This window comes from Strigops habroptila, chromosome 21 (genome assembly GCF_004027225.2).
Source record: "Strigops habroptila isolate Jane chromosome 21, bStrHab1.2.pri, whole genome shotgun sequence".
Taxonomy (NCBI): domain Eukaryota; kingdom Metazoa; phylum Chordata; class Aves; order Psittaciformes; family Psittacidae; genus Strigops; species Strigops habroptila.
Window position 1 is genome coordinate 2,638,753 of NC_044297.2, and position 12,215 is coordinate 2,650,967.

The following is a 12,215-nucleotide window of genomic DNA, read 5'->3' on the forward strand; positions in this document are numbered from 1 at the left end:
CTTGCTTGGAAGAACAGAAATATGGCCTGTGCATGTGTGGACTGAAAAAAGGTTGGTTTTGGTGCCTGTAACACCAAGAAAGCTGAGAGAATGCAGGGCTGTGACACAGCTCTCTGCCTCCCCTGGAACTGCTGAATGTTTGTTCTGGCTGCACAAAGACCAGGATCCTCCTCAAGGGGCTGACATGTTATTTGCCTGAGTCAGAGAAGTGAAAGAATGGTACAGAAACCGCAGTGTGGCAATTCCCTCCCACTGCTTTTGTTCCACAGGAGATCATTAAACCTGAAAGGTAAGAGAGACGTTGTAACCCTTTCTTCCTTGTGTCCTAAAAAGTAATGGCTGTATTTAGAACAACAAATACAGTCACTTTGGGTTTTTAATGAGGCTTTTGAAAATGTGCTTAAGAACCTGTCATCTCCCAGGAGTTAATTGATATTAAAGTTGGTGTTTCTCCTTCTAATGAATTGCAGGAAAGGAACAAAACTTTCCCCAGTGAAACAGAAACCATCAATTCCTTCTCTTTCTCAGCTTTAGCTTTCAGCACAGAGCAGTGACTACATGCTGCAGGTGTGACCCCAGAGAGATAAGGGATTTCACTGGAGCGTGGTTTTCATTCTATTCACTGACAGTGATCTAACAGAGTTTGTTTAATAACATTCCTTTTGTTCTGGCAGATAATCATGGGCTGGCCCAGATAGCATCACAAATTTGCTTCTTTCTGATAATGGGATCTTATCAGGGCTTCAGCAGCATATAGTGTTTTACAGGATATGGCTTTAATTAAAATGACAGTATGGGACAGCTGAGGTTAGATTCTCCAGTCCAGCATCTCTGTAACATCAGACTAGAAAGGGACAGGGTAATAAATGTCTTTCATCTGCTATGAGAGAGAAGGTAGAGAACTATTTTGCTGACATATTAATCATCTGTTGGCTGGAGTTACTGCTCTTGAAAGTCCTAAGGTAAGCTGTCTGTGAAGGCATATGGTAACTATAGACTCTGCTGGTGGATGTCCAAATGGGCTAAAACTGAAACAGAAGGGTTTACACCTTTCTTTTCATTCATTAGTGATGGAACCTCGGGTCTTGTGGCGTGGAACACAACATTATTGAAGTTCCCTGCAAGTCTATGGCTGTTTCTTGGTGGGGGTACAATATCTTCTGTGTTTGGGCTGCATAATAGGTGATTTGATTGGAGCCTGTGCATGATATCCCTAAAGAAATCAGTGTTGTAAGCAGCATTTCTAAGGTAGTGGGCTGGTTTGGAAAACACAAGCAATATCTTCTACTCAAGGTTCATCAACTTTGAGATTCAGAAATTACAAAAGACTAACTTTGCCTGGCTCTGAAAAAGCAACTGGAGAGACAGACATATCCTATGTGCTATACAGCACATACTGCACGAGGAAATGTGTAACTTGACTAGTTCTTCAGTGCCTTACATCAGATGTGTGCTGATATTGAGTGCTTAGGTAGATGAGAAGCTTTTGACGGCTCTCTGAACACACTCTTGTAGCCTCATGTGGAGTCGAAGCTCCAAGTTGTTTAAAGTTCACATCTCAGAATTCACAAATCAATAGTAACCACCAGCCAGGCGAAGGATCCTTATCTTTGTGCTAGTTAATCCTTGCTTCTAGAGAAATCGGGCAAATGATAGTGAGTCCTGCCTTATCTGCAGCAAAAGGCTGGCTATCAAAGCATTTGACACATGCAGAGCCTCACCTCCTCTAAGCATCTGCCATCTCAGGAACTCTGCAGTCCTTGTTTCTGCTCTTCAGTTTCATATTGACAACAGTATCTTCTCCTCATCCTCTCCATCAAAAATCAGACAGGAGACTGTGTTGTACTGGTCTGGTGGTTACAGAACTTACTGAGATAGTGATAATGTTGGTGGCTGATGGAAGAAGAGGACAATTTTCCCCAACAATTCCCCCCATAAAAGGTTGGTTCATTGTAATCCCAGCATTCTAATGAGCAAGGGGGGAGTCAATGTGCTGGAGCAGGGCTCGATGTTAAACCTCATTTGCCAAGTTGCTAACTAGGTGCAGTCATCTCCTGTTTCTGGAAGTTTTCAGTCTTGGAAGGTGCAACTGTGACACAGCAACACATCAAAGCAGGTGTCTACCTTTAAGCAAGTTGGCACCCTGAAGGTTTTCAAGTAATAAGCATCTTCTAAATTGGCATTTCATTCTCTTACCACCCTAGCGCAGTCAAGGCTACTTAGGAGATGTCCTAAATAAGGAGAGAGAACAATGGATGAAAAGGCACCAGAAATCAGCTGACTTAAGGGAAAATAGTTACTTTTAATCAGCAAGGCTGAAGTTAATATTTTTGAATCATTGAATTGCCTCATAGAAACCTAGAATAGAATGAAAAGAAGGATTTTTTTCTTATTAATCTCGGTGCTTTTTCTTGCTTTGTTTTATTCCTGTGTATGTATTTTGTAGCTGTTAAAAGCTAAATGAAAGTGCTTTATATCCTGTGATTATTGGCTTTGAAATCAGGTTAAAGAAAGAAAATCACTCAATGTAGTTCTTTTCCTGAATTTATCAGGCTTATTTCCCTGCTGAAAAACATGTTCTAAGAGCTTGATGTGATGTTCTGCTTTGATGAGAGAATGTAATACACAATAATTTCATTGGGTTTAATTTTTCTTCATACCAAGGTCATGTCACTTGCAGTGCAGGTTTCATTACACAGCACTGGAAGAATTGGGTTTATGTCTTGCTCTGCAAAACTCCTGGATTAATTAAAATATACATGTGTGTGTGTGTTAAACTACATGTGAAACACAAACTTCCTATTAAAACTCATCTGTCTTCCGATCCAGAGAACAGAAATAATGTTATGAACTGAAACACTGTAGATTTTCTGTTACTGTAGGAACTTTATTGCAAGTCACAGCTTTGCTTCTATGGAAGTGCAGTCTCCTGGTAATTCTTGGCTAGAGTGACATTCCCAGCTTAAAATATAGGATCTGGCTTAGAAATGTGACATCTCTTTTTATCTTAGTTCATTACAACTACCCTTTAAATAATCAGTAATTACTCTCCTTTAATCTCTAGTTCTAACTTGAGACAGCAGTTACTTAATATTATTTTACCTTAAGTTTTGAGGAAAGTAAAAATCTGTATTTCAAAGCAATTTACTTATCATATGATGTGTGCTTCTAATAACTTAATAATTATTGTTACCTGGTCTGTCGTCTTCTGCCTCCCTTCCTCACAAATCTTCTTTATAGCATGAGCAAGGAATTGTCTACTTCAGCTGCTTGTGCATGGAGGCATAAAGAAGACTCAAAGCATGAAGTGTCCTGGCTGGAGGCTGAAGGGAAAACTCCCTGTTAAGCACTGTGCTTCTAAAAATGATGTGCTTCAGTATGTGCTGGGTTTTGGTGTGTTAGGTCTTGTTAGGTGAATTGATATGATCTAATGATCCCATTGTCTGGACTTACATTACAGCCACAGTCAGATTCTCCAAGCAAAAGTTACAGCCTCGCTTGGTAGGAACGAAGTGAAGTGAAGAATATGTAACAGATCCTCAAAAATGAGAGGGGAGATGTAACCTCGAGGAGGGAATTGACCTGACCTGCCCTGCCCTGAAGGCTTCATCCAGGTTAGTGGTTTCCTGCAGCCTGAAACAGGGCTCTTGCTTTAATTTATTATACCAAAGAGTAAAAAAAAGTACACCAATGATGACCTTAGATAATTTAGGTAAGAATTTTGAGGGAGTGTTTGACCTTGAAGCATTCAGCAGGAGAGTTACATTTTCTTTTGTCCACAATTGCAGTACAATTTTACCTACAATTGCAGTACAATTTTCAGTGTCATAATTGTCTTTGTTACCTGTTTGGGAGTTGTAATCACTTGTAAAGAAGTAGTTCTGTAGGCTCTGTTGCCTGCTATGAAAGTGAAAGAAGAATTGTGTGTGATGAAATGCTTTCAGTTCTGCAAATGTCTTTTGCAATGACAAGTACCTGAACTACAGGAGAAAAGGGTCCACATTAAAGGTGAGTTTTATGCCATGATTAGTTCCTGTGCAGAGGGAAACTGCACCCAAGTAAAACATAAAATGTGCATGCTTTAAATACTACAGGTATATTGTAAGTAAAGTATTTCCTCTTTTGTCTGTCTGCCAACACCTGAATATGGGGATATATTTTCACTTACTAAAGCAGATGTATCTGTAAATCCTTAAGATACCTTCGAGATGAGAAGGAATTTTTCTGTTTTTAGTAAGTTTTCCTGGTAAAACACCAATACCAAGACCCAATGAAGTCGGGTCTTGATAAGTAAAGCAAAAAGCCCCTGTATTCCAGTTCTTTCTTTTCAGAGCTCAGCAAGTTTTCCCTGAAGCCAGAGAAAATTGTGCTTCATCTTTCATAGAGGCCACTTCCACTAAGCTACTGACTTTGTGGTCTCTTGTGTGATCACTTATGACAGAGTTCATTGTATTTTGTTTGAGAACATAATTAAGCCTTTAGTGCATGACAGTCGTGTGGCTAGTCAATGTTACAGTGCTTACTGCTTCCCTCTGCTGCATAGAGCTAGAACTGCTTCCCTGTCTTCCAGAAATCATCTCTTGCAGAGGCACTGCTGGTCGGGGGGAGATCATAGGGATGGGTTTGGGGGTGTACCTGTGTAGCGCAGTGATGCAGTTCGGTCCAAGCTGGTTGAGCTATCGTTGCTGTCTCTTAAAGTGCTTTGTTATCTTTTGATTCCACCCCCCCTGGAAACTTCCCAGGAAAGATCCTGTGGACACAGGTTACTTCAGCTGAGGCTCTGACTTGGCTGATGCAGTGTTTCGTGTCACTTGCTGTCCTTGTTGACAGCATTCTGATGTAGCCTAGTCTCTAATTGCAAACCACTTGCAGGAAGGTTTACTGAATTCTGTGCTGCCAACTCCTTTTATCAATTTCCACTGTATTGTGTATTTCAAACCTCAGAGAAGCATTGGTACAGTCTGTTCTTGACAGGTAGAACAGGTTAATTCATCTGAAAAAGTAGCAGTGTTTTTGCTGATGGCAAAGGGCTTGTTGAAATGCTGAACAGGCAGGCTCTTCTCTCCACCCCTACCTGGAGGTTGGTTTTCTGATGCTGCAAAACATGCTAAACATGGTGCTAGTTGTTATCCAGCACAGGTATAGAGCAGTGTTATTAATGAACTAATTTCTGAGAGATTTCCTGGTCAAATGGGATGCTGAAGGTGTTACAGGGTGGGGAGAAAAACATGTTTATGGCCAGCTTAAGAGTGTCTAATATCATAAATGTGGTGGTTTTGGAAGCAGAGGGAGTCATCCCATTACATGAACAATATTAACCATGTATCTTTTTCACTTGCTGCAGAATTTAGTGTGTCTGCTACTAGTGCTGGATGTTATGTGCCTTACAGGGCAGTGTACTCTTATTGGATACTGGTAATAGGAATAAAACCCTGTAAAACATAATAGGAGCAAAAACCTGTGAGGCTATCTGAATCTATCATGTTGGGAATTATGCTGGAAAACTTACAAGTTTAACAAAATATAGGAAATCTTATGGTTATAAAACTCTCTGGAAACATCAGAAGGTTTGGCACTACCCACCTGTGAACTCTTATTTATATTCTGTGGGAACTTTTATATAAAAGGAAGCTGAATTACAGCTTTCGAATGAGAACTTATGTCACAAAATCTGCTTTGTTGGAGGACTTTTCAGTGACACCATCATGTGCCATGCTTCTCCTGAGCTAGGAATAGCTTGTAAATGAAGTGCTGAAGGACCATGTTTGCCCTTTCCTGAGTACAGAGGCTGAGCTGCTGCTATTCAGTAATTAAACAGGATTTTATGGCCCAGACCTGTCATTCCCACCCTTGTGCCACTCCTGGCACTTGTGTGATGTGCTGAACCACATCAAGACATTAATACAACGTACAAAATACAGTAGCTAATATCTGAACAGCTTTTCTCACAGGTATTTCCTCTTAACTCAGGAACTGCTTGCAATGGCTGTATAGCTGCCACCTCTCTCTGCACAACTGCATCACTTGCTCAGCTGTAGTAAGTTCTGTAAAGTCTCTTGTCAGTGTTGTCATCCCTGCCACACGACACTTGTTCATCTCACAGCAGAGTTACATAGATCCTTTGATGTGCTCTCTTAAATTATACTTGCCTGAGAGATACTTAGTTCTTCAAAATCCTCAAGCAGTTGCAGAAGTGAGTGGATGGCCAGTGGATCTGCCACCTTTCTAGATGTGTAATATGCTAAGCTCACACAAGTCGCTTCTCCACCCCTATGTACGTGACTGTTGAGTGAGAAGAGGGCAGAATCATCCTGGCACGAGACCCATGTATTGTACTAGATCCCTCCATGGCTGGACATGCTGCAGGGCGATCGGTTGTCCCTACAGTGACATCCATCCAGGAATGATTTACCAGGTTTGTCCATTCCTGCTGCAGTCCCAGAGCTGTCCATGGGCAGGCTCGTCTGCCCCTCCATGGCCTGGGAAGCACAGCCTAAGGGACATGAGTTTAGCAGCAGAGACGAGTGTGGCAGAGCAGGATTCCAGGAGTAGCAGGAGGTCAGCAGCACACTCCATGAGCATGGTGGGAGCTGTCAGTAATTGGGTTCTTTGCCTTCTCATCACGTTAAATGGGCAGAGCAGCTTGGCTGGCTAGTGCTTGATTGATGCACATTAACTGACACTACTCAGAAAATGCTATCACTTGCGCTGAAGTGGGCTTCTCTTGTTTCTCTGAAATAAGGCTTTAATAGTTAAGGAACTGCTCAACTACTTGTTGTCTTTCACACCTGAGATCATCAAGCAGTTGCATTTGATGATGTGTGACTAATGATGAATAATTCAGAGCTGTGGTTACTAGGTGGATGCCCTCTGCATTTGCACTGGAGATGAAAATGAAAACAATAAAGCAAAGAGTTCACTTCCCCCTTTTGTTACTGAGGAGTCATTAGTATGTGGTCATTTCAGAGGCACAATTAGGTAACTTAATGATATGACACCTGCATATTCCCAGTCCTGACAAAATTGTTCTTAATTAGGATAAAAATCATCTCCCCTTACTCATGGCTCGCTGTGAGGCTTCAGTGCACTGGCTTGCAAAGAGGGGAGACAGGAACTGTGTGTGATCAGTCCGGTGCATTAGCAAATCAAATGGAGGTGAAGTGTCCCTAATCAAGCCCAACATGTTTGCAATTCAGATGACTGGTGCCTCCTTCAGCATCTTTCCCCAAGCACCTCAGGCTCCTCAGCAGCTTTCCCCAAGCATCCAGGCTAAAACTCAGCTTGCCTCATTAACCTTTGTCTGGAGTATTAACCTCTTTTCTTGCTCGCTAGCTGGTGATCTTTCTTTGCCAGGTTCCATACAAGGATTCTCTGAGTTTGTCAGCTTGGGTTTGGGTTTTGGTGGTTGGGAGGAGTTGAGGGGGGGCTGCCGTCCAATTATAAAGTTCCTTTATGTGTTTCTCTTGTCTCGGGACCTGTGTTTCTATCCCTCTGCATGTCACGACTGGTCTGTAATCATGCATAGTCACTGAGTACCTCTCAGCCCTCACTGGTTAATGGCCAGAGGAGGGTCTGAGCGAGTTCTGCTCTTCTGTGCTGTGTAAGTTTGGATGAAAAAACGTGGCAATAACTTCCCGCTTGATGAGAAGGTTCTGAACTTGTTCAGTAATAGCCTTTTGAGAACAACACTACCTCTGGCTGAGACTGAAATAGCCAGACATGTCACTCACTTTTTTTCTGTGCTGGCAGAACAGAAACAGGCTTGCCCAGTGTTTCTTTCCCTTGCCCTCTAACTCTACTCTTGCTCGCAGACAGTAGCATCCCTGCCAGCTCTGAACTGTACTGCGATGTCTGCACTGTTTTGAAGAATCTCTCAGATAGTCTCTTGAATGCGTAACCTTTTCCTTTTAACCACCAATTACAACTAGCTAAGCTCCTGAATTGCTTGTCTAAATGTCCTGCTGCTTTTGATTTTTTGCTCTCAAGGCACACTTCCTCATCCACACGCATTTCTCACCCTTGCATCATCTATTTCTCATTATGCACCTCCTATTCCAAGTAAAAATTCAGACAGGAAGATCTGAGTCAGGGTGCTAAACCTGGAATGGATACTTAGGGAGTGACCTTAAAGGATGGGGAGTACCAGTGATGTATGTTTTCTGTTTGCAGGCTGAGCTCTTATGCAGAGGTTAGAGCCCACTGAGCAGCTGCCCTTTGCCTGTAATCCAGCTGCAGCCACAACAGGAGTGCCTGGATGTGTGCCAAGAGTAGGGGGGATCAGAGTTTTAATTTATGTGGAGAAATCTGAAAGGGCGTGAAAATAAAATAATAATTAATGTTGAAGTAGGAATTCTTCTTTGCCCAATTGAAGGAAATGCTGCAGGTAAAATTAAGTGCAGCTGATTTCTCCAAATGACAAATCAAGCAGTGAATTGGGTATTAAGATTATGACATTTTCTAAATGCCTGGGTCTTATGATTCTTCAAATCGATTAGTGAAGTTCAGATGCTCATCACCCCTGTGGCATGTTAATGCACATTTTCCTATTCGGATGCACAGCCAACCTCTTCAGCATTTCGCTTTTTATCAGATTAACTTTGCTCTGTGGTGTCTGCCAATTTTTGGAATGAGTAAACACAGGAAAATGCAAATAGTTGTATTTCATCTTACATTAATCAGTTGTGTGGTATTTCATCTTACATTAATCAATTGGGAAACAATATAGATTTTAACTCATCAGAAATGATGGTTTATGATAGCTCAAATGGTGACTTCAAAGCAAGTGGGGCGGAATTGTTTAAAGAAGCTTCACAGGCTTTTTTCAGGTGTATTTTTTCCCCATCTCTGAGGAGCCTGAAGTTTATTCTTTGGAATGAAAGGGTTTATATAACTTTTTTATTCATATGGAAATAAAGTTACACAAAACTTGAGAGCAACACTCATTTCAAGTTACTAAAATGTTGAATAAGGAAAAACTTTTCTAAACTAAAGCTGAAAAGAGTTTTGTACATTGCAAAGAGTAAGACTACACTATGGATCAGAGGTAAATGTGCTGCTGTGATATCCCAAGAAAAGGTAAAGCAGAAATGGGCATATGTACCTGTGACTGTCCTTGTGCTTGCGTTCCAAGCGCTCTGTCCAGCACTGAGCTGGGGTTATATTGCAGAACAGAATAATGCAAAAATCCTGAGATGCTCTCAAATAAGTCTTGCTAAGCTTTAGGAAAGTAGATATGAGCTTCCTGACGGAAAATCTAGGTAATGTATTCAGGTACATGTATATATACAGTCAATTATTCAGCCACTAGATGTCCTAATGCAGAGCTGCAAACACAGCATGAGCTGCGGTGCACAGAAAGTACAAAGCTGGGACTCTGCATGTGTAGATGATCAGTTTTTAGCCTGTGTACTCTGAATTCCTAGAATACTGCTGAAGAGAGTGTGAAACAACTGAAAATGAAACTATTTGTGGAAGGCTTATGTGCAGGCTGTGGCTGGCTGATTAATTGCCATCATACATGTAGGTTACGATACTGGTGTAGCAGATGCTATGGCAACTCAGTCTGTTAGGGATTGTTTTTCTGTACCATGTGGCTGGTTCCACTGTTGTATCTTGCTGCTAAATATTTCTCTTGTACTTGGGGTAGTAGGTCATACTGCTTTGTAAGATTTTACAAAGTCATGTAAAGATCCAGACCCAGGGTGTCAGTGCTCAGAGCTGCCTGCACGATGTGCACAGTGAAAACAGGTTGCAAACAGGTCCTTCCATGCCTGGGAAGGACTTCTGGGGCAGACCTTGTTGAAGAGATGGAGAAATGGTTGGAAAGAACTAATATCTGGGCATTGTATTTTATTGCGGGCCTGGCAGAGTGCATTCTTCAAAGGGGGAGAGATGAGGGACCGTGTTCTTTACGTGTCAGGCGATCCAAATCTCTCACTAACACATCCAGCTCTCTGTTTTGTTCAGAGAGAGCCCTTCAGGATAGCAGAGAGGCATCTACAGACTATCATAAACTTGAGGGCACAGGAGAAAGAACAGGCTGAATTTCAGCTGTGTTTCTGCATATTCATGATGTGGATGCTACACTCATCCATTATCTCTGTATGTTTGGTACATAAGAATGGCTTTGCTGGTCAGAGTGAGTGGAGCACTAGATGCTCAGGCAAACCAAGTACAGCGTTCTTCTGATGCTCTCATCTTTCAGTCACTGGTGAATGGGCTCTTCTGGAGGTTGCTTATACAATATAGGAGGTTTAATATTCACTGATGTGCTTATTGCCTGTGAAGTTGGCTAATTCCTTTTGAGCCCTGCTCTCGTGCCCTCTGGGATTGCTTTATAAAATATGCATGTACAGGACTGTTGTAAAGATCTCCACAACTAAAAATACATCAGCCTGGAGTTAGTCTTCATCTAACTGATACAGAGCACATCTGTATGGTACAGCAAGCACTCCTTCTACGTTTGGGCAACCCAAATACAGGCCCTGTTGTAAAAATATGTCAAACTCAAAATCAAGCCATAACTGCTGTGAGCAAGTAGTATCCTGAATCACACTGTGGAAGATGAGGATCCTTAAATACAGTAATACCATCTCATACTTCCTGCACAGCCTTGGGCTGGGAGCGTGTATTACAGCAGCTCTCCTGTCCTTCAGGTGCTTCAGCAATTAATTTAGATTAGATTTAGACAGAAGGAGCACATTGCTTGTGTCCTGTGTTAGGTGTGTGCAGTGGAGAGAGAAACAAGATGTTTTTCTTTCTCCTGACACATGCACACCCAGGTCTTCAAACCCAACAAATGCTGTCTCAGTACACAGGGGTGTTGAGAGCTACCACAGGAGGAATTTAATCCACTTCTACCTTTGCTATGTGGAGCTGTGATTAATCATTTGAACCCAGATTTTCCCTCCTTCATGCATTATGACAGACAGGGCCCTTCTTTAGTTGGATGCTATGAAATAAAAGGCCAAAATGAATGGAATGTGCTTTGAGGCCAGAGGCTTGTCCCTACATTGTTTCTGTGTGTAATCAGACTGTGAGCTCACAGGTATCAGAGCATCCTCACAATTACAACTCCTCCAGGCGGGTTGGATCATTTTTCAGATCCCATTTTGTTTAGGGTGCTCTTGTGAGGGAAGGAGAGAGAAGGGGAGGGATAAATGTTGGAAATACACTAAAAGCAAGTAGGATTTGCTTTTATTATTGGCTTCTGTTGCTGCTACTGAGCCCATTCAAAGTGCTTCACATGACTTGTCTGCTTATGTGTTGTTACAGTTGGGTGTTCTTGCTTGCTCCTGAATTACTTACATGTACAGATGTGATACTTGCATTAGAGCCAACTGATACGCGTCTAATGTTCTCTGTGATATACATAAATGGTTTAGATGCATTTATTCTCTTTTTATCATTATATACATCATGTGTAGCAATGGTACATTCTGTTGGATGCCTGTGCCATCGCAGGTATGTTTTTACTTGCAAAAGCTGGAAAGTGAAGCAGCTTCATCTGCTTCTGAAAGCAATGACCTCCCCCAGCCTGTTATCACGCTCAGGTGATGTGGATTCTGATTTATTGCCCATCACAGGTGGGTTACTCCAAGGTCATACATCAAAGAAGAAACAAAATGTAATCACCTGCCTGCAAATCTTTATGTTGCACTGGAGATGGAGACTGAAAGCACCTTTGCAAACTCAGCTGGAACGTTCTGCTGAGCTTCCAGGGTGGAGGAGGTGATTTATTTCTTACTCTTCACCCCCTTCAGGCTGTAGCCGTGTGGCATATTGAAAATTATTAGGGTATTGATGTATTCTAGCTAGAAAAATTTACTTCATAGTTGTAAAGTGCTGTGTGTTTAATAAGTTAATGTGGTTGTAGAGCGTAGAAATCTCTTTAGCAACCAGCTCAGTGACACAGTATGAGGTGGAACCTGAGATGTAGAAAAAAAACCATGCTCGGAAGCATCTGTTGATGAGGTGGTGGCAGAGCTGAAGACCAGAGCTGAGGCTTTTGGCTCCAGGTTCTGCTCCTCCCGTAGGCACTTTGCTGCTCTCTGGGCATGCGGTTGCTGTGATCAAGGTGCTCAAGAAGGTTGCTTTGGTTTTGTTTGTTTCTCCCTTTTGATTTTTGTTCCACATCCTTTTTTCAGCAGCTGCATCGAACTTTAGACTGTCAGACTCTAGGAAATATAGACTCCCCCATGTGGAATATGGACTTT

At 42.0% G+C, this 12,215-nt stretch overlaps 1 protein-coding gene across 1 annotated transcript in view; it reads left to right on the forward strand.

Annotated features, from left to right (window-relative positions):
• Positions 1–3,572: 3,572 nt before the first annotated feature.
• The window catches only part of UNC5D (unc-5 netrin receptor D), a 138,616-nt gene continuing 129,973 nt past the window's right edge, over positions 3,573–12,215 (forward strand). The window contains exon 1 of the mRNA XM_030510116.1: positions 3,573–3,614. The gene's annotated coding sequence lies outside the window, so the exon portion shown is untranslated. The remainder of the gene's footprint in view (positions 3,615–12,215) is intronic.